Here is a 21,882-nt window from a genome sequence, read left to right as displayed (position 1 = left end):
AAAAGCACAGAAATGTAAACATTAGAATAGGCTGCTATGCAACAACCTGAGGGTTCATCAGCTGCACAGCATACGTCTGATATGGGGAATCCTCCTAATCCACACAGACTTGTTACAGCCTGCCAATGAGTGTATCTTACTAATAATTAATTTACAATAACAGATTCATCTCCTCTTAGAAGGTCTCAGTTTTTAGTTTTCCATTTATATATTCATACAGTTCATTGGCTCTGTCTCCTTGTCTTTTAGAGCTGACTGAACAGAAGCTAGGCATCCTGTTTCCGCATGTTACTGACAGCTTTTCATTTCTGACTGAAAACATGCTGGGCTGTTTTAGCTTCTACTGTTTCCTTGACATTCATACGATTTAGCCGAAAGGATGTACAACTATAAAACAAGCAGACTACCGGATGGAAAAAAATATATATTTATAACACAATGAAATCGTAATAGCAGCTACTCTGTAAGATTTAAACGTATGTTATAAGTTAAACAATCAAGACAATTTGAAAATTATTTCAGTTTACACGAAAATTATTTCATTTAAGACTTTTTCAGACACATAAAAACAGTAAGACAAAGGTTTACGGTACGACAAAAGTAGCATAACTTTTTATAATATATTCTTTGCCATCTATTTTTATTTATTTACTTCAAAATTTGTGTTTAATTCACAGCAACATTCCAAAAAGATAATTTTTCATTCTTTGCAATGTTTTTGCTGCTGCTGGGTTTTGTCATTCGGTTTTGTCCCATAAATCCACTCCAGAACTTCTACTACAGTCTCTGGCTAGGATGAACACTCTACTGTAATTTATTTAACTTGTGCTTAAGCCTGTGTTCAAACACAGTTGTGTCATTTCCTACTTGTCCCAGAATATTACCATTTGTGTTCATCCTCAAGGTATATGTACAAATAAATGACAGATAGCATTATTTAGTACGAAGTGAGAAGGCAGTCGTTTGGAATGAGCAATCATTGCTTGAAAGCTGAACCAGCTTGTCCAGAGCACAGTTACCAAAAAAATCAGCTGTTTCACCTCCTCACGTAACCACTGCTGTCCACACGTCCAATCTCAGCTCTGCCGTACCAGACGAAATCTTCCATCCGTGCCTTCAGGGATCTATACACCTTCATGCTGCATCTCTTCCCTCCTCCTCTGCCATCCACTAATTGCTTCACCACAATTACTTGAGCTAGTTTCCAGACTGGTCTCAGGCCAGAAGAAACTTCCTGCCCCGGTACCTAAGATATCCACTGAGAATCCCAAGTATCCCAGTGCTGTCAGGCTGCTTATTTCACTAATTTCTTATTCAAAGTGCTTTTCCATTTCCCTGTTGCCACTAAACCAGATGGTCAGTCAAGTTGGCAAAGCATGGCTTGTCCTGCCACGTCTCCCAGTGTACTCATTCCCAAGGTAAAGAAGATGATGCAGTCAGTATTCCATAGAAACAACAACACCATACACACAAAATAGAAGGGAAAAATAAGATTTAAAATATTATCCCCAGTTTATTTACTGTAGTAAAGTTTGGACAGTCTCTTGCATTTAGCAAGACTGGAAACCAAACTGGGAACTCGAAGGATGTGATATAATAGCTGGGATGAGCTGGAGCAAGCCCTCTGTTCAGAGTAAATACTTAACAGCAGAAAAAACCCAGAGGAGGTTGTCAGCTCCACAGGACGAGAAAGCAAAACATACTGGCGGCAAGGGAGATCAACAGCTGGCTCAAAAAGGGTAGAACTGAGCAAGTTAAGTTCATTAAAGTGCAGTAACATCTCTTATTTCTAAGTCATATATTTTTAATTTACACATGTTGTGAAGATGAATGTCTTGGATGCTGATTCACTTACTTAAAACTAAACAGAGCCACGTTCTGTATTCCCAGAACTAAGTCACCCTGTAATTGATTTTGTTCTTTCTCAGCTCCACTCACTGAAGACAGAAAAATTAAATTAAACCTCAACTACATGATCAGAGATGGAACTAATACAATATATTTGTGAATGGTTAAAACAAAGCTTTGCCATAATAGTTCTACTTAAACTGATCAAAGTCATACATACAGCTCCAGAAACTTTCCTCTTGCTTTTAAACTGATCTTACAAAGAAAATAAGGCCAAATAAATATAATTTTCCAACAACTCACAACCATTACACTAACAAATCTACCAACTGTGTATGTTTAGGATTAATTAATAGCAATCTCTAAGGAATCCACCAATACTTTTTATTATAAATTACGTAAGATTTTATTTTATTATTTCTTTTCTGAGCAACAGCACAGCTGCACTTTAACTTCCAAAAACACAACATTTTTGTTACTAGGCCACCAAATGTTGACGACATTCACGGAAAAATCTTTAACTCTGTTTAGGACCAGGCACTCTTTTTGAAGAATAAAGATTGGTTTTGTCAAAGTACATGCTATCCAGTATCGAAACATTTGCAAACACCAATATGCAGCCATCTCAGTCTGAGATTAAAACCAGCAGTGCCTTACCTGTCTGATAACCCTTCTGCTAGGTCGGCGCCTGCCCGTTTACTTAGCTCTGCCTAAGTAAGCCATAAGATCCAAATTGCTGAGAAATTAAAATTAAATTTATTTAAAATCACTATTCCTTTTTTAGCAGCTGTAGCAACCAGATAAACTTTTATGTGAGGAGTCTGGTACTTGTTCCTAATCTTTTAATGCTAATGCCAACATTCTTTTAATTTGGCAGTTCCAATTGTCATTTGTCCCCTTTCATATCAAGGGTACTGTAATGGTACTCTGGTGATTTGCTTAAATTTTGTAAAAAGAACAATAAAACCAGATGAGAAACGATAAGAGTTAATAAGCTACTGTTGTATTTATAGCTTCTTCTGAAGAATAATAATTTCTCTTTACCTCTGAATTTTTAAATCGTTTTGGCTACTGTTCTTGTGGGTTGAAAGCTGTCTTAACTATGGTCTGTTCTGGTCTGCGGAGGTGCTGAAGGGTCAACAAAAGACACACTCAGCACACCCTGCAAATGCACACAGACTAAAGCCAGGAGAACTTTAAATGTTTTCCTCTAAAGCAATATTTCACACACAGAGTACCTTAAAAAAAGAAGTTAACTTGCTACTTTGTTCTTCAGGAAATTACACAAATCTTTATAAAGAGGTTTTTCCAGGACCTAGACAGTGAATATATGAAGGGGCATCAAAAAAAAAAACCCCAAAACATCCTGAACCTTTCATGAAGATTCTCAAGATCCTGCTAAGAAAACAGCTGAAACGAATGGAGATGCAGAGGCGACTGCCCTGAAGCTGCCCTGTTAACTCCGTTGTTTACCAACACTGCCGTGGCAAAGGGACCCTCACTAGAATCATCTTCCTCCCTTTTTCACAGCTAGAGGAGGGGACAAGAGAACTGAGACAGATTCAAGCGTGCATATACACAGGAGCTCCAATATACACACAAATTTATCCACAGAGTTCAAATAGAGTCTGTCCTACATCAACAGAAAACAATGTAAAATGTATCCAGTCTGCATAAATGGGGACCTTTCTGTCCTGGAAGGAAGATGTACTGACATAAATCTTTGTGTAACACAGCATGCATACAACGTCATATAATTTTCTAACTGTGACTCCTACACAGGATAAAATACTATATGGCTTTTAAAGCCAGCCATGCTGTGGAAAGGTGTTATATGAACTTCATAGCGTTCTGTCAAGTTGCTGCTCTCTGCCACAGATGAAAATAGGGACAAAGTGCACAGAAATCCTATTTTCATTTTAAAGTAAAGGAGTAACTAGCAACTGTTGGAACAGTTTTATTTTGTATCTGAAATATCAAATATGTATGTTATATCCAAGATGGGTTTGTATTAGGTTTTTCATTTTTATGTACCTTCATTTTAAAAGTGAGCTCCACTTTTAAACATGAAAAAAAATCTTGGAGTTAGCAAATTAACTGGCTAGAGAAGATAGCTCATAGAAAAAAAAAAAAAAAAAAAAAAATCTAAGACAAAGACCTCTTCATATTGAATCTTGGGTAAGCTGGTTAATAGGACCCACAGGGAATACTTAGTGAAAGGAGGAAAAACCCATGGGAACAGATGTATAAACATGGAAGGATGAAATTTTAAAAACTGCAGGATGACCTTCCAGTGGGTATTCTGCAAAAGTCTGCCAAATAAGCATCCTTCTTAGGTATGGCTCTTTTTAAGGAATGCCACTTCTAACGTGTCCCAGTTGATTCAGTCTCGGTTATAGTATCACAGAAACAAAGCGTCCTGCAACTGTGATAACACAGAGAGAAACTTGCCAAACCAGCACTGTCTGCACCAATAACTTGTGCACATGCTAATCTCTTCTGGAGGGATTGTGTCACAATACTACGTGATACCTGAGCTCTGGCAAATAAGGAATACTGCTTTAGTAACTCTTTACAGCAGCCCAAGGAGAGCTGGATTTATTATGTACCTACTAGATAACTAGGATGAATATAGAAGTAGCAATTTCATTGAAGAACCGAATCGGGGAACACGCTTATGCTCCATCAGTAGTGTGGCTGTCTGTAGCTGCTCAATGCCTGCAGTCTGGGAGGCTCCAAACCCTACGGCTGCAACAGGACAAGACTGAACTCCTCCACATGGGCCACTCAGTTCACGTGCATTTTCTTTGTCTGTCTTCTCCCCCCATTCACACTAAACAAGGCAGAAGAAAAACGTTACACAACTGTATGACAAAACATTGGCGTTACTTCCCGTATTGGTACTTTTTTTTTTTTGTAACAGACACAAGCATGCTCAAAGGCGTCACCTCTGCTACCTTGGCACTAAATCCTTCTGACAACAAATGATGTCCTCATTCTGAAATACACCTCACACGAACAAAAACCCCAAACATAAATCCTCCTCAGAATAAATAGCGAATATAGATGCAACAGCACTGTGTTACAATAGGTCTTCCCAAACACAAACTGATTTTCAAACTTTTTCCACCATTTTAGCAAACATGAATATAAAAATATTTTGTGGTGCCATATCATCGGACCATACAAACAGCTTCAGAGGATGACAACTCCACACCAAAGAGAAACACTTCTCTCTGTGTTGCTTTACTGCTAAAATATTCAGGGTTATTTGCAGCAATTTTTTTATTTTTCCTAATGGCTAAACTGGGATTTAATCTATATATAGATTGTATCGCTAACAGACCAGGGTGCTAACACCTTCTCCTGAACCTAGCCAAGAGAGAAATAATGAGTGCAGGTAAGCGTTAGGGAATTGCATTCCTAGCAAAAAACAAACAAAATCAGAATCACACTCATATGTAAGCAGACTTGATCAATGAGTCAGAGTGCCAGAGAAACGGCATATATGAAAAATTATTTATGTCTCTGATATTTAGTTTAGGTATCAACAGTCTAATAAGGATCTTATTTTTATGATTAGCCACCACAATACAGAATATGTGGGAGCATCAGTATATATCTAACAACACATATAGAAAAGAAAGATTATGATTGGAACTATTGCAACCTACACCTCCCCTAACTACATTTCTATATTAACGCAATTAGATTTAATAGCGGTTTCAGAACTATACTACTGTATAAAAGTAGTATAAAGCTTATCATGGTATGTAGAATCATCCTTATTATGCCACTCCATTGAAATAATACAAAAGGACCTGTTTATGAAGCAAGTAATTTTTTTGACATTTTAATTTAATAACAAATATACCATACACTCACCTGCACAGAACTGAAGGTCAGAACAAGCATTTGGTAGATGCTATGCCATCACATATGGGAAAGAATTTTCAGGGTATTTTAAGAGAACACACCTCTTGACAACATCATTGTGATATGTTTTACAAACTCTTTTCTCAGTTCAGTTAGCACAAACCCATTGAGCTGAATGTTACGTTACAGCTTCTTAAACCTGCGTCTTGTGATCTGTTGTGTGGTTCCTATTCAAACAAAGCCCTCTCAGAACTATCGTTGCAACCTGTAATATTAAGAAAAAGAGTTTGGAAAACTAGGGGTAATTCTCACCCTCTTATTTAACTTCAGAGGGGACTGGAATCAAATTTCCTGTTTAGATAATTTTTAGTTTTCACGGCATATTTTACTAAAAAGAAAAAAAAAGTAACTTGTTCTGCCTAGTTTTTATTTTAAAAGATGCTGCTAATATTTCATAGCTTAAAACAAAACTTAACACTAGGAATTCAGTAGTATATTTTTTCTTAAAAGAAAAAAAAAAAAAAAAAAAAAAGACAGCACAACATGCTATACAGTCTTTCCCAAAGAATTTCTTATATCTACAAGACATGTTCCAAAAAAGCATTTACCACTACACTAAGGCTATTGATTTTTTTAACATAGTACTGCAGCCATGTAAGATAAAAATAACTTTTTTTTTTTTATCTCTCCTTGGTACAATGTCCTGAACTCTGAGATTATTGAATACAATAAACATTTAAACAATTTTAGCAACTAATTACAACTCATTTGTAAAAAATGCAAAGACACAAAGTAGTTTACAACCAAACAAGAGGAGAAAGAATAGCGTATACATGGCATCAATAGCATGCCAAAAGAATAAGGCAATAGAGAAGGAGCAAATTTTAAATACAGGAACAGTAGTGGAGCTCCCTTACCCCTTCTAGATGATATATAAAAAAAAAAAATCTAAATGGCAGTGCTGAAATTAGAGAGTTCCAGGACACTAGGTCGTACTTAGCAGGTTGCACAGCTCAAGTCAGAGATGCTCTGGAAGAACAGAGTGATCAAGCATGAAAACAGGAAACTGATAATACAGTCACCAGGAGTTTGGGGGTGAGAGAAAGAGACAATGCATTCTATTGAATTAAAGAAAATATAATTCACAATTGCACATCACTGGGTAGGGAAGAGGATCTTTGGTTGCAAAGAAACTGAAGAAAATGTATGTGTAGGATACGGACCGTGGGCTGGCAGAGTAGTTCAGGCTGGCCACTGTTAGAAGATGAGAAAAACCCAAACCAAACCCTTGTTCAAATGCATTTCTCTGTTGGTGGCCCTTCCTCCTTTATCACTGGTGCTCCCCAACAGGTTTGGGGCACATCAGCATTTCAAGACCAGCTAAAGGAGAAAACAACCTCACGTCCAAGCCTGTGCAGTATCATAAAGACATGTAAAGTGTACCAGATAAATCTTAACAGCCTGACAACAGATAGAGAAATTTTAATTATTGCACCAGACATAACTAGGTGAATTCTATGGTCTTCTGGAAGCTATTCACGAAACAAGTAATACTAGGAATGCAAACATCTCTATCAACATCTGGGGAAAGAAAAAAAAAAAAGATACTGCACTGAACTAGGTCACTCCTGTTATACAAGGATATCTATGCCTTTAGGCTGCCAGTTAGACAGCCTTATATTCTTGCCTTATACGGCTTTTTCTGGACTTACAGTTACAAGAATTACATAACAATATTGACAGATTACATTCAGCAACACTTTTGTGGGTTCTATAAATTTTTTTTAAGTGTTGTGGTTGGGTATTTTTAATTTTACAAGACAAAAAATAACCAAAAGAAATTGAAATGCATACTTAATTATTTTTGCTAACTCAATCTAAGATAACCCAAACTTCTCTAACAGATTCTAGGTTGCCTGCCTTGCTCAACTTTGTGCCAAGGTAGTCATTTGGCTTCTTGTTCAACTTTATCTGGAAAACGCTGGAAAAACTGCATGCACAGTCATGTTTGGAACGAGACAAAGAAACCACACCTACATGCTTTATGTTTATATCTGCCTTGTTAATAATGCAGGAATGCAGATCAAAGTGTTCATTGACTCAGACTGCTACTTCCCCGAGTTAAACCTGAAGCTATTCCCAAGGAGACCTTTTACAATGAAATTATTGTTAAAATGAAAACCATACAATTTTGTGACAATAATCTCACTGCAGAGCCACTAAGGCAATGTACTGCTTACATGGCATAATGAAGAAAGGAAGTAATTTCTATAAAATTACTGACACCACAATAACAGGCCCCAGGAGAGCATCCTAGGGATACAAAAAAGAAGAATGCTGCTCTTTATTCCAGAGACACCGAAGCAGGGGAGGCCATATTACATATTATGTAGCCACTTAAGAGCAGAGATTGCTATTTTCTTCTCCAAGTCACTAGAGATGCTACAGTCACGTAAAATACTCGATTACATGGGCCATTCTGCAGTCTTACACTTAAAAGAGCACCAGAACGCACAGGGATACGGATTTGAAAGCAATATGCATTTACTTCTGTGATTAACTTACATATTACTTTTTAAGGATCTCACATCACAGCATACGAGGAACAGGACTTTCTATTAATCTGTGGAGGCCACTACCTGTACGCTATCTTCCCATCTCCTTCAAAGTCTACTGCCTTTGTTTGGGGAAAACTAATTTCAGAAAACAAGATTTTTGTGAGGATACTTATTTCCATGCAGTTTTTGAGTTACGCTTCTTTCAGTTCCCACATATAACTTCTGGAATTCTCCAAGATGCCAGCCTGAGTAAAGACCGAATAATAAAAAACCCAACACAAATGACAAGCAAGTGCCACATAGCTCAGGACAGTGCAGATTTATTAGACATGCCTATCAATGATTAACCTCTCTGACTATCTAATAACTCTGCTAGCTAAAAATAAAATTTGAATTTATACAAGTTATAAAATCAGTTACAAGATACAGACATGAAGAAATACCTGACATGAGAAAAAGCAAAGAAACAGGCTTTTGTTTTGCCCTTGACGTCACAGGGACATTTGCTTATGATGCCCAGAGAAGCGACAGGCTGTTAATTTTTTCAGCAAGGTTCAGAGCCCTTGGTGTCTTCATGGATCTTAATCTTTCCTTCAGTGAACGCATCAGCCGGTCATTAAAGGCTGACCTACCTTCCTTTGTGTTGTGTCATCTTAGAGACTCAACAAGGTTAAGAATCGCCTTTCCCAAGAGGACAGTAAAATGCTTATCTACACTTTTGGTTTGGTTTTTGTTGGTTTTTTTTCCCAGCAGATTATAGCAGCTCTGCTTTTTGGAGGCATTCCAGGACAGATGAGGCACAGCATCCAGTTGATTCTAAATGCCTCCAGCAGGAGATATATATAGAGATACATACATACATACATATATATATATATATATTAGATACTTCAGTATCTCAACACATACTAAAGTATCACTTCACTTTTTTTTCTGCCATTGTACTTTGTTTTAAATATCATATTGATTTTACTATCTCACTACATGCACTAAAAGCCACTTCACGATCTTACTGTATTTTAGCCTCCTAAAATTACAGAATTGCACATAATCTGCTTCATCCTCTGTTTCTAGATGCATAATTATGTAGTGTGCCAAAAGACCCACAGCTACTGAATCTCAGCCCTTAACTTAGGACATTGTGACATCCCAATAACAACCTCTAATTGCAGAGTCTCATTTTCTTTACGTAGGGGTTTTAAACCTAATATTAAGAGATAGCGAATTAGCTAGATTAGCAAGATTACAAGATGAATATACCAAAGCAATTAGTTCACAAAGAGAGGTACAAGGTGAATTGTAAATTTGAAACTGTAAATTTGTCCTCTGAGATTTTGTTTGTTTTTAACATGTCACCCCCAGTACTTCAGTGTTCAAGGACATCTGCATTACAGCTGAGTGTCCAGTCCCTACGCAACTCGGGGCTTTTCCAGCTTACTGCTTTGACAAAAACACTCTGGATAACGAAGATAAGCACATTTACATTCTAAATACCAACAAAGTTGTTTGTTTTGTTTTGTTTTTTTTTTATACTCCACATTGCTCAGTACCTGTTAGTACAGAGACAATTTTAAACTCTCACAAACTGTCCTAAGAGAGCAATAATAATCAAAAAGATAAACAAATAGTATTTGAATAAAATATGAGAATAAATCGTCCAGTTGTTTGTCTTACCCCAGCGGGACCAGATTTGACTGATTTGTCGTTCTGTTGCTTTGAAGAAAGAACAATATTTAGCCCTAAATATATTTTAAAATGCTACACACAGCAATAATGCTGTAACTTAGAATTGGTATCTGTGTCAAAGAACGAGCCCCAGAGAAGCTCACATTCAGTGCCTCGGGCTCATAACATTGGGAGTGATGCAAAGCTTAGAGAGCAATTGTAAGGTTACATTATTTTTCAGCTGCAAATAATTAACTTAAGCGGACTTTTCTCCATATCCTCTCCTCACAAACAGCAAAGCTTTTGAAAAGCAACTTCTCTCTACCTTTAGAAAAGGTAGTCAGGCAATAACGATGCTACAATTCAATTTTAAAGGCACGTGCCCTGCATAACAATCTGTGCTCGTCACAAGCAACATCGAATAGCAAAGCATTAAAATATACAGGGTGGAAGTGGACTATAAAATGACAAAATAAAGTCATACAGAACTACAGGTGAGTCGGTGTGCCAGACTGAAAACATGACTGAAAAAAAAAAAAGCCTTCATAACAACAACATGCCTTATGAAACAAACTAAACCTGTAACCTTTCTCATGGATTGAGAGAAGTAGGTTTGGTTGGCCGCGGCTCTGAGCAACCTGATCTGGTTGGAGATGTCCCTGCTCCTTGCAGGGGGTTGGACTGGATGGGCTTTAAAGGTCCCTTCCAACCCAAACCGTTCTGTGATTCTGTGATTTTAAGTACAACAACTCAGATGCAAGCAAAGCAGAATATACCTGTGCCATCACTTCTCACTATTAGCAACATCAAGCCGTTGGGTTGTTAAATAGCCAGTCAGGATACTAAGTTTTGTGTTTTTAACAAATATTTTTCAGTCTTATAAATCTAAACTTTGAGTTTCCCTAATGCCTATACTATGGACAATATGAAATAGACCTAAAATTTGAAATGCAAAGCAAAAGGAAAAGAACAAGCATGCCCAGAGACTCTTCTATCACGTAAATCTCATGTATTTAACAGTAATCCCCCAAAATACATGTCACTGAAGTCTCCAACATCATCAGTTGGGTGAATCTTGAAGTGAAATGACTTATAGCAGGAATAAACAGCAGTTTCTCTCCTGCTCTACTCCTATCAGTCCCTCTCAAAAATGGGTAATTCTGGCTCATTGCAGGTGGAGGACAGAATGAAACAATTCGCTCAAGAATCCAAAATATCAACCTTATTGACAATTATATTACTGCTTCATTTTCACGAAGCATTCAAAGAATTTCATGAAACATTGAAAGAAGAGTACGTCAGTACATGAGACTGTCTTAGCAGACTACATCCGGAACAATGAAACCTGAGAAAGGATTGCTCTGATATTGCAAATTAGCCATGATCACAATCGATACCAGATTTTGTCAGAGGAGTCTCCAGCTCATTATATCTCAACCTACGCTCTTTCTCCACCTGCAGCTTTTCACACCAGAAGTAGGGAGCTTATGGGAAATGTCATTCTCTGCATATATCCTGTCAAAGCCAATAAGCATAATTTCAGCCTCTCCAGCGGTTACTGTCAGCCAATTTCTTGTAACTCAGTCTCTAAACTGCCATAATTCAATTCCCTCACACTGAAAATGTTTTTCAAAACCAGCAGCTGGAAAGAGATGCAGCAAGGTATATTCTGCTAAGTACACAAAATACATCTCAGGAGGACGAAATATCCTGCCACTTGCATTTCTGATATCATACACTGGCCTGAAGGAATACAGGTAAAAAAGCCTCAAGACGCCGATTTTAAATTCCAGCTCTTTTACCATGATGAGATCTGCCACAATCTTTCCACCCAGGTTTCAATATTCCGTAGGAAACCCAGAAGCCTTAGGAAAATATGTTTTAGCAAGAACCTGGCATGGTTTCTTCTCTCACTGTCTTCCAATACATCCAGAAAGTTTATGATATGAGTAACAGCTAACTCCTTACATTTACTGAATACTCCCACCTACCAAAGTGACAAAAAAAAAAATGGAGATCCTGAAGAACCACAACTGAAAACGATGCTTACAAGGCACTATGCACAGCTGCAGCACAGCAGACTGCTAAATATTTTTGGACTCATCTTTGCCATGTCATTCTTCTTGCTCTGCAGTGATAAATGAAAAAACAGAATACAGAAACCAATGAAAGCAAAGGGGCTGCAGCAAATTAAAAAAAACCAACTCTTTTGACTAGAAGTAAATAAATATTGTAATGATGAAACCAACTTAAATGTAGAAGTCAGTCTTCAGCAAGTACTTTATTCTAGTTTTAAATGGTTTAAGATAGAAATAGCCATTTTTTTTCTGAATTCAGATCTCTTAGATACATCCCACGTATCCATAGTTCAAAAGGAAAACAGCTCTTAATGTGCAAAAGCAGTATGACCCCCATACTCTTGCTTTCATATTCACCCAGCAACTCTAAGATGAAGAATGTATCATGCACCATCCAAGTGGACAGGAACGGAAGAAACACTCCATCAAAGACAGACACGCATGGATAAAAGTAGCCACACTTTTACAAACACCTAATACAGTAACTTCTTACTTGAGGAATTCAGAACAAATCTGCACAGAAAATTGAAGTATATAAGCCAGTACACAAAAGAGGCAACACTCTTTTTTGAATAACAATGTTCACTCTAGTTACAGTTTGCATATTCAATTTAACAAGGAAGGCTAATAGAAGAGTGACGGAACAAAGGCAACATTTATTTTCTCCCAGCTGTCCAGACAGGCCTAACGCTGGACTCCTCTCTTTGCCACTGCTAACCCCTGGGCCTTCTCACTGCACAGGAGGAGAAAAATCAGAGTTGTTTCAGTCATATTCTCAACAGGTTCCCTGAGAGCCCGTTCTGACCTGTAAATCATACCTTCAGGTCAGCTGGGAGCTCTGCAGCGAGAAACAACACTCGGACTCTCAGCCAGGCTTACACCGCAGTACTAATGCAGAGGGGCCCACGTGTTTTAAATACAATCACGGTGTCCAGTATTAGCCCTTCGTCCAAGGTTCCTCACCCTGAGCGCACTGCTGCACTGAACAGCCTATTCGGAGAAAGCAACGTTGTCTTCAATAACCAAGGGCTATGTTACATTGACCAACAATTATTCATAAATGCACACAATGAAAATGACACACCTTGGGTCAGACGGTGTCATATTACCAGGCATTCCCAATATATATAGTTACTGTAGGAAAATACCTGAATTTCATTATGATGTTTTCAAAATACAGAAGCATAGCAAATAAAACAGTAGCATGTTATAAAACTTGAGAACATTGTTAGAAAAGGTGGCAAAATTTTTCCAGTTACATACTTTTCAGATCTGCATGGATATTTTTCTCAAGGGCACACAACCATCCTCATAACTTTTCCTAAACAACTGAAACTTAACAACACGCGCAGTATCATTTTGCTAGTGTTTGAACTTCTCTTGGAGAGGAGCATATTACATTCAAATCAGAGTTCTGCTGCTCACAAATGAAGACAGAAGAATCATGTTCAGTGTATGCAAGTCTAGGCAGCGATTATGTTTCTTCTTCCTAAAATGAGCTTTACTTATAGGAAGATAAAATGAGTCCAATAAGGAAATAAATGGTTTCTATTTGTCTGAATCAGCACGACTGAAACTAAAGATATCTTTTCTCTGTATGCAATGGAATGGAGTTCAAATTTGAATAATACATTGCCAACGTTAAAACAAATGGAAATATTGCACAACCACAGTTTGGGTCCTTATTGCCGATCCCTCTCTCTAGGCAGGTTGTGGCTTCAGTTGGGTACGTACTTACCTACACTGCGATGCATTTTAAAAGGCAAAAGCTATCCCTGCATGTTGCAGCCAACACATGAATGTCAATAATACTATAGATCTGTGCGTAACACAAGATCCCATATTGAAAGAATCCTGAAAAGTATTAGTGTAAGCCAAGCACTGAAAAGCCAATTCTGTAATCAAATTACTTCTCTGTCATAACAACAAAGTTCATCCATTGTTCTGAGGATGGCAAACAAGATCCTGTGGAACGATGGGAAGGGATTTTGTTATAGAATCCTCATGAGACACTTCAGGTAGTTTTGGCCTCTCCACCTTCTGTCTAGAAAAGATGCAGACTACCTATGCTCAAAAATAAACAGGGGTGCTAGACGTTGTAAAGGAAGAAAAAATTCAGCATGTCTACTATGAATGAAAGTTAACGTTCTGGAAGACCAAGGGAGTAAAATCACACTTCGGATCTTTTTCCTCACCTGCCCTATGATTTTGAGTAAACAAGCCCAAAGATTCAGACAATAAACATATGGAACCACCAGATGTTACTACTTTTAATTATTGTTGATATTCCACTGGAAAAAATCAACATACACTATGAAATAGGACTGAAATATCAAGGAGGATAAGGGAGTAGCAGGAAGAAAAAAAACCGAACCAAACAAAACAAACCATAAAGCAACTCCCAGAGCTCAAAAGCCAAAAGTCTCCGGTCAGGCAAGGGATAGCAGAACAAAGGTGCCAAACCCCACACATTAAATACATGGCATACATTTCCTACAGCAGTCTTCTCAACAGAGACACACGGGAGAAAGGTGGTGGGGAGTGGCAAACCATCACTAGAGGAACGAACCATGTACATGGAGCCTTTAAATTTGCTACTCGGGAAAAATATTCAGTTTGGTTGGTGCAACAGGCATAGCGGTTATAACTAGATAATCAAAGAAAAAGGTCAGAAGTTTCATGAACACATACATCTGTAATCAAAGTGCTAACGCCTGCACAGCAGCATGCTCTCATACGTACACAGCTGTGTGTATCCGCCTACGCGCAAGCTACCCATATAAATACATCTACGTGTAGATATAGATATGTTAACATTTTAGAAACCTTGGATATAATTTTACAGTCATCTAAGGTATAGTATGTATGCATATTTTTATGGAAACATCAGGTACTTCCCTGTATTTTTTCAGCTATCAAAGAAAATAGTAGAATACCAGATTTATATGAGAAAGGGTGCTGAAATTTTATGTTATGAAACAGCTATTTGGACACTTTCCAGCTCACCAATCTGTCATATTGGATAACCTCCATCTCCCTGTAGGCACTCAAGCATTTCTTCAAGAGAAATATCTCAGTTTTAAGTACACTTGTCTTTGCAAACTAACACTGCAAAGAAAAAAAAAAATCCAATTTGTGAACTATATATATGTGACTGAATTTATTCGCTTAAAAGTATGTGTTGTATCTTATCTCCTGAGAGTAAACCTTGTATTAACAATTTCCAATATATCCTCCAAAAGAAATATTGAGATAGAAACTTTTCTAATCCATGAAGCCTTTTGCTCTGAAATAGCCGACAGAACGTAACATCTCTTCAGAGGAGATGGTTGAACTTTTATTTCTATTGGAGTAGAATAAAGTACCACAGTTCTGAAAATTATATTCAGAAATAAGATCATCATTATTTTATCTTTCAGTGCATCTTCAAGCAGAATGGCATTGCATCATCTCAATGCAAGTATAGCCAAAACACATTCCATTTTCATTCCTAAAACTTGCTTCGCTAAGTCCATTTGTCACTGCAGTAAATATTGCAGCAAATATTGCAGCATCTTCTCTACCCAGACTCACCAACCTGAAGCAATTTTCAAATCTTCCAGTAGTATTACTCAGAGATTAAATCCTATAATCTCTTCCATCATTAAAATTTTCCCTTTCTGAAGGCAGACACTTACAACCGACCCTATATTACTAATCTGTGTTAGATCCTCCTCTCCATTCACCTCGATCCCACCGTGAGGTGGTTCACAAAACCTGCTAGCAAGATTCATAAAATGTTCATGCCTTCTTCTTAGGTCCTCAATCAAGGTTCGTTCAGCATGACTAAAACCACTGCACTGGGACCATTTGAGCACATACAGGAACATACACAGAACCCTTCCGCAGCAGCGCACGCAATCGGGACAGGATATTCTGTGTACTGGCCCATGAGAATAACTAAGAGAGGAATACCACACAAGACAACCTGTGCACTGGAGAAAACTCCAGATAACAAACTATGCTACACAAATTATTCTGTCTTTTATAATAAACACATTTACCTTCATAAATAGCTTTTTGCTTTATTCTGTGGGACCCAAAGCAATAAGACTCCTTGTTGTGATCAGAGATTGGCCCCTGCACACAGAGGCCATTTAAAAGTCTCTCTCAGTAGCTTCATCTTTCATTTTCTCTGCCAACTTCTTCCTGTGTATCAAAATAAACCACAAATTTGCACTTTCTGGGGATTGTCTTAACTTTATAGACTCTGCATCTTTCCCTTCAGAAGCCTCCTTGAAGTTCACTGTTACTTTCAGTATATTTACATTAATTTCCTTGTGCAAGAAGCATTACCTAAAATCTGTTAGTTAAAACTTCTTCTTTCTAGTCTTAAAGGTGTCATTCAGAAGAGGAAAACTTTTTGTTTCAGTTTCAATGAGATTTTGGAAGAAACTTTGGTGAAATCATCAAGATTTGCATACCAAGCCACTCACTGCGTGATAGACTGCCTTTGCTCTGTGGTTTTGGCTAATAACAAATACCTGTGATCACCATGGGCTGCCACTGAATGTCAGCTTCGTAAAAGGAAGAACTTGACTCTCATTTGAGTCTCTGACATCCTCAACAAGTTTTGGATAGTTGCAAGTTGAAGAAAAGTCGTGATTGGAAATTGGACTACGGTGTTTCACGTTAACGTTAGCAGATTAAGCTGGTGACTGTCTCTGTTTAGTAGGTAGAGCTTACACTGTATGTTCAAAAGGCAAGGATGAAACAACGGAGTTTAGGCTGTCTAACTGCGCTTTCAGAAAGATACTAGATAAGTCTTCTGAACATTAAAACCTTGTCATTTCAGAATTTTGCCATTTTGAAATTAACCCCGAAGCTCTAACTGAATAAATATAACCACCTTCTAAAAGATTAGCTGAGGTATTGTGAATAAAACCACTACAGAAACATAAAGCATCCCACTACATTTAAAGAGGCCACAACAAGGAAAATAAAGCTGTACTTGGCTGGATTTTGCAGGGTTTGGGAGCATGCACTTTTTCCTGTAAAAGTAAATGTACAGGTTTTTAATGCAAGATTTTTAATTAGTGAAGTTTTGATGTATAACAAAACAAAAGGAAGCCCAAAAAGCTATCGCTGACTTTGCCTTTTATTCCTTTTCACACTTCCCCCATGTTTTTTTAAAGCTCCAAGAAACTTACCCAGCTTCTGCTTATGCTGGAAAGATACTTCCCGACAACCTTTTCACCAGTCCATCTGTCCTGACCAGACAGAAATAAATTTGGATCAGCAGAAATCTGTGGCTGTATCAGCAGTGCTTGCTTGCCTGGACCCTCAGTGCTCCAGTAGGAGCTCGCCACAGCTACTTCTTTGCCCAAGGGCCAGGCATAAAACCGGGGCACACAGGTGGAAACAGAGGACTAAGACCGGGCCAAAATGTGGGCCACTAACGCAGAGGATATTTGGCAGCACAGATGCAAAAAGTGAAATAAAACAAACTAAAAGATTGAGTTTGACAACTCTCACAACATCATTAGTGGGGCAACTAGTACACAAGTCAATGGTAATAGTTAAATCCAAGAAACAAACCAACAGATATCAGAGAAACAGTTGTACTTCAATAACATAATAATTAATAAAACAATAAAGGAAATCTTGAAAGACAAAAGAAACAAGATATCTACTGAATTTTCAAGTCAGTCCTTTGCAGACTCTGATAAAAATTTGGGGAGCAAAGTTCAGTTTGTTACTATTTACAACTATCAAAATAATTCCACTGCTAATTAATTATGTCTGAGTCCTAAAGAATATAACTGGTACATGAGGTAACTGCAACGTGGCATATGTTTTTGTCTGTACGTGGTCACAAACCCTTTTAACAACTAGTAAAACTATTCTCAGATTTGACAGAAACTAGTAGTACCATCCGAGCAAATTCTGGACTAAAGCTTTCCAACAGAATCGGTACACTTACCTAAAACCATGCTGTGTACCCCAGCGGCCAGTAACGTATCTCCAAAGGGATACCCAGTGGTCTGGGCCAGGACATCCAGCCATTACATACGATGATCATAGCTCATAACTTCAGTTCTCGTGCAGTTCAGCACTTCTCAGGGGTACTTTTAAGACTGATTTGAACTCTTTAAGACTGCCATAAACATTAATCATTTCCATTACCTCCACTCTGGAAACTGTAATACTGTGAAACTAATTGGTGAAAGTGCCAGATGAAAGCAGACATATGGCTACATTAAACAGCTTGGCCAGCAACTATCGCTGAAGTTCCTGACAGAGATAGAAAGTGTACATGAAGACAACTGACATCTAAACTAATGCACTCAAAGCATGAATTCATACTTGTTAATCAAAAAAGTTCCATTTGAGACACTGATTTTTCTTTTTGAAAGGCAGGGGCAACCTGCACAAGGAATGAGTCCTCCGCAGTGTTCAGTCTGTCCCCCAGCCATTAAGCAGCACGCAGTTCAGAACGGCCACAGCACGTGCAGCCCCTGCTCCCACCAAGAGTTCAGGAGTAGCAGAGAGATTTGCAACACGAAGGGAAAGTGACAGTCACACAAATTCCTTAGAAAATTATGATCATGATTCTACCACCTAGGAAATGGCTTATTATCAAACACAAACCATCACTACATAAATCAAGACGACTCTTGAAAAAGAAAATGTCCATCTAGCTGCTTATCATAGAAAATGTATACCATACAGGATAAAACAAAAATCAGACATGACATAAAACTACTCAACCTGAATATATTACTTTACAGCGATTACAGCTCTGTCAGCTGTCATTGTATCTATAATGCTTGTATTCATCTGCTCTTTAATCTTTGGTGGATAGATCACCTGGAAGTTGCAAAAATTTAGAAGGAATCAGGAAATTCAAAGTGCTGATGCTCAAGAGTACAACAAGGTAAGTTACACTAATGATCTTCCTGTTGAAAGCACTCACAGAACACTTTTAGCCCTGCGACCTTATTTATTGAAGGGGGTCTGTCCAAATTTGTTTTTCAAGAAATACTGGCTTTAACATATGCATAAAAGAAAAGCAAAATACTACAAATATATGTCACAGTTTCACTACAAGTAAAACCACTGCTTTTTGTGGAGCAAACTAGAAAAATGGAAAATTAAGGTGTCAAATTGCAACTGAAAGCGTTTGAAAACCGTAGGAAATGTTTAACTTTTTCCACAAGCTGTAGAAAACCCGCAGAACCACCACACTCGCATACCTGCGCTCTTCCAAAATCCCCACCGCTCCTTGCTATGTGCTTTTTCACTTCATGTCATTTCCCACAATCTCCCCTTACCCTTACCAGCTGCACTCCTCTACCCACAGCTTCAGTTACTAAACGGAAATACAAACTGAAAAATGCTTTTGACAGTCTTCAAAAAATCAGGAAGGCAGAGGCAGGAAAGATGGAAAAATAATTATTTACAACACATAACTATTTCTTGTGGTCAAATTTCCTCTGCCTGGCTGATTTTTAAGAACCATGGGTGATTTTTTAAGAACTCAAAACACAATCTTGAGGTTGGAAAACCAGTTCCATCGCCATTGAAGTGGCAGGCTTTGCACCTAATCTTTTCCAAGTAATTCACTTATTACACCCTGAAACAGAATTACAGTGGAACTAGAATAAACTTACACTGGAAAGTAACTGTCACCATTAAGTGTGTGCACAAAGCATGCAGAAACTTGAAAAATCAAGATTTGCTTTAACAATATAAGCCAAGCATAAGACCAAAAAAAAAAGAATTCTATCTATCAGACAGATTCACATACTCAAAACACTGAAAAGAGGAGGATGAAATATGAACCACTTAAAAAGAACATGAACTCTAACAGCCACTGAATGAAGACATCGGAACAAATCCACAGCAAAGCCACCACAGCACATGGCATGTCCTCAGGGCTGATCAGCAGCTGCCAGGGAAGGGACAGAGAGGCTGGATAGCTGCCTGTGAGGTCAGGGAACCCTGGCAGACATTAAATCCCAGTAAATTTATCCTACCAAAACTGTTGTTGTTGTTATTAGACATAAATTTAAAATTGACATGCTTTTTTATGAGTGACATAAGTTAAATTAATACAGTGAAAGCACTGATATAGAATAGATCCTTAGAATTATTCATACTTCAGTCAATGTGAAACAGTGACCAAAACAAGACCTGTAAATTGCTGTGCCAGAAAAGAACGAGGAATTTTATCCTGGGCAAGGGCAAATGTTATTTAAACTTAGTAACTGGTAATGTTACATTGATTTGTTTATCTAAACACAGCTATCTGGAACTCATTCAAATACACTAGTCTGGGTTTGCAGTTCAAATATTCTAGCATTCCTATCTATACTTTTTTTTATTTCAGCTTGATTTAATATAAATAACAGTATCAAAACTTTCATTACAATAATTCATCACATGATGAATATGATCCCAGAGCAGTGGATGCCAAGGTAGCTAAAAACCACATAGAATTAAAATAGCAATTTGCAAATTAAGAATGTAAGAATCTAGCTCACACGCCTCTCTAGCCAAATTAGAGTGCTCTCCTAAAACCCTTTGGGGCTTTTTACTTGTGTTTAAAAAAAGGATTAGATTTCTGAAGCTTCTTTCTGAATGCAATTGGGCAAGTATAACTTTTCAAGTACTCCATCTGCCGGGAGCACAGCAGCTGTGATGGGAAGTGGAGAATACTGAAATATTTGGATAAATTCTCAAACAAAAGAAAAAGCCTCCAGTAATTAGTGGATGATATGTAAATTCAGAACTTGGCACTGAAACTTTATTTGCAGAAACTGTTTGACCTGTTTATTGTGTATACTTGTTTCCAGTGAACAAGCAGTACGGTGATTTAAGTGACTTAATGCTAGCATATAATGAAAGTTAAATTTGGTATTAATGTACATATTTGTTTCCATGGTAACTTACACAACATTTCTCTCTGCAGTGAAATCATCCAACAGTCATTTTCTTGTAAAACTTAATAATAGAATAATATCACATTATTCCTCTGCTTAAATTATATGACATTGCCTAAATGTTACAGGAGGCTGCTAACAGTTTGCGATATGATCTCTCACAAGATCTTTCCCACTGCATCCATCTCAGATTCTTGTAAATTAAATATGGTAAAGTGTGCTTAAATAAGTGGTACTCTAAGGTAATGGAAGTAGTATGGCTAACGAAACCATCAGTGAATTACCAAGGAACAGGATTAACAGTAAATTAACACTATGCTGGGAATTTAGCCACAGTTGTAAAAATCACTGTAATTCTAAAAGCAAACTTTGTTAGATTATTAAAAGCCCATAGAGTATTTCCCATATTTTGCATACATTTCTCCTCTTATCTCTATACTATTCTAGCAGCTAGTTCAGATTTAGCATAATTTATTAAATCTACAGGAAAGGTATTTTACATACAGATAAATCTCAAGTGAGTTTTGAAATTCAGGACTTAAAATCTGCTACTAGTCCAGCATTATTTATTCAACATAACAGATTTTGTCTCAAACTATTCTAGAATGATTTGAGTAGGAGAATTCACATTGTGAGAAAATCTATCACACATTATTTGGTAAGAAACAGGAAAATAATTCTTAACACTGTCAAACCTGGAGTGAGAAATCTTGGCTAACGTACATAATTGAACAAGCCATGCATGGCAGACACTCACCTATATGTCCTGTCTTAGGAAGCCACAACAAATCTAAATTTGTAACAGAAAGGCTGCCAACAAAATTCTGTCAAAGTGATTACTATTTTGACATCAAAATATTTAAGCAACAAGATCAGAATCACAGAACAGTTTGGGGTGGAAGGGACCTTTCAAGCCCATCCAGTCCAACCCCC

General features: G+C 37.6%; 2 protein-coding genes across 4 annotated transcripts in view; one reads left to right on the top strand and one right to left on the bottom strand.

Annotated features, from left to right (window-relative positions):
- The window catches only part of DOCK2 (dedicator of cytokinesis 2), a 184,647-nt gene that overhangs the window by 75,034 nt on the left and 87,731 nt on the right, over positions 1-21,882 (bottom strand). The gene's annotated exons all lie outside the window — the stretch shown is intronic.
- The window catches only part of INSYN2B (inhibitory synaptic factor family member 2B), a 35,596-nt gene that overhangs the window by 3,452 nt on the left and 10,262 nt on the right, over positions 1-21,882 (top strand). For 2 of the 3 annotated variants that reach the window (XM_086759127.1, XM_086759130.1), the window contains exons 2-3: positions 16,437-16,827; positions 18,870-18,941. The exons of the other annotated variant lie outside the window; for it this stretch is intronic. The gene's annotated coding sequence lies outside the window, so the exon portion shown is untranslated. The remainder of the gene's footprint in view (positions 1-16,436; positions 16,828-18,869; positions 18,942-21,882) is intronic. 3 annotated transcript variants of the gene reach the window in all.

This window comes from Chlamydotis macqueenii, chromosome 14 (genome assembly GCF_036417535.1).
Source record: "Chlamydotis macqueenii isolate bChlMac1 chromosome 14, bChlMac1.mat, whole genome shotgun sequence".
Taxonomy (NCBI): Eukaryota; Metazoa; Chordata; class Aves; order Otidiformes; family Otididae; genus Chlamydotis; species Chlamydotis macqueenii.
The sequence above is the reverse complement of the archived record's forward strand: the minus strand, read 5'-3'. Positions and strand labels throughout refer to the sequence as shown.